The following is a 1,073-nucleotide window of genomic DNA, read 5'->3' on the forward strand; positions in this document are numbered from 1 at the left end:
CTCATCAAAGCATGAGTCATAGTCATAAAGTTAATCTTGTTAGAGATCTGGCGGAGACAAGTTGTATGGATTATACTCACGTTCACATCACCAGAATAGTAATGAGTAATGGATATGGTTAAGGATAAGGATACGGGGATCCTATGTGCCACCCCCCTCCAAAAAAAAAACCGATAAAAAAGAAACCAAAAAGAAAAAAAAAATACAGAAAAAAACTGTAAACAAACTTATCTTTACGGACACTACATTCACTCTTAAAAGGGAATAAAAACAGACAAGCAGTCAGACAAGCAGTCAGACAGGCAAACGATTAGAAAAACAGCCAGGCGGGCAGACATACAGATCTATAAATTAAAAAAACAAACGGTCAGAGAAACAGACAGTCATACAGGAAGACGAATAGACGGATACATGAATTGCTAGATAGAGAACAGATAGACAAACAAACAGACAGATTGATAAATAACAGACCAACAAACATACTGACGAATCTACAGATAAATATATAAATAGTTCAAGAGAAATAATACCAACAGCAACAAAACCCCTCTAAAAAAAACCCCGAACAAACCACGACCCCCCCCCCACCCCTATAATCTAATCAATGGAAAAGAGAAGATAGATTTCAAACAGCACATTATACGTTAACTATGTCACTTGGCTTGAGTCCAAGGTTCACAGGAATTCATCATTTTGTTTTGTTCAACCGTAAACCCTTTTGTTTAGTTTAATAATACCACTTCTGTTTTGTTTAACCTTTTTGTGTACTTATTTTACCAGTTACCTATTTTACTGGCTTTTCAAATTTTTCTTTGTTTTCCACCAATATGCTCATTTTCCAAATGTATTACTATTTTCGCCTCTTTACAAATACAAAAGAGAGAGAGGGAGAGAGAGAGAGAGAGAGATAGATAGATAGATAGATAGATAGATAGATAGATAGATAGATAGATAGAGAGAGAGAGAGAGATGAGGGAAGGAGGGAAGGAGGGGGAGAGAGACTAAGAGAGAGAGAGAGAGAAAGAGAGAGAGACTTAGAGAGAGAGAGAGAGAAAGAGAGGGAGAGAGAGAGA

The sequence above is a fragment of the Aplysia californica genome, unplaced genomic scaffold (assembly GCF_000002075.1).
Source record: "Aplysia californica isolate F4 #8 unplaced genomic scaffold, AplCal3.0 scaffold00983, whole genome shotgun sequence".
NCBI classification, from domain to species: Eukaryota; Metazoa; Mollusca; class Gastropoda; order Aplysiida; family Aplysiidae; genus Aplysia; species Aplysia californica.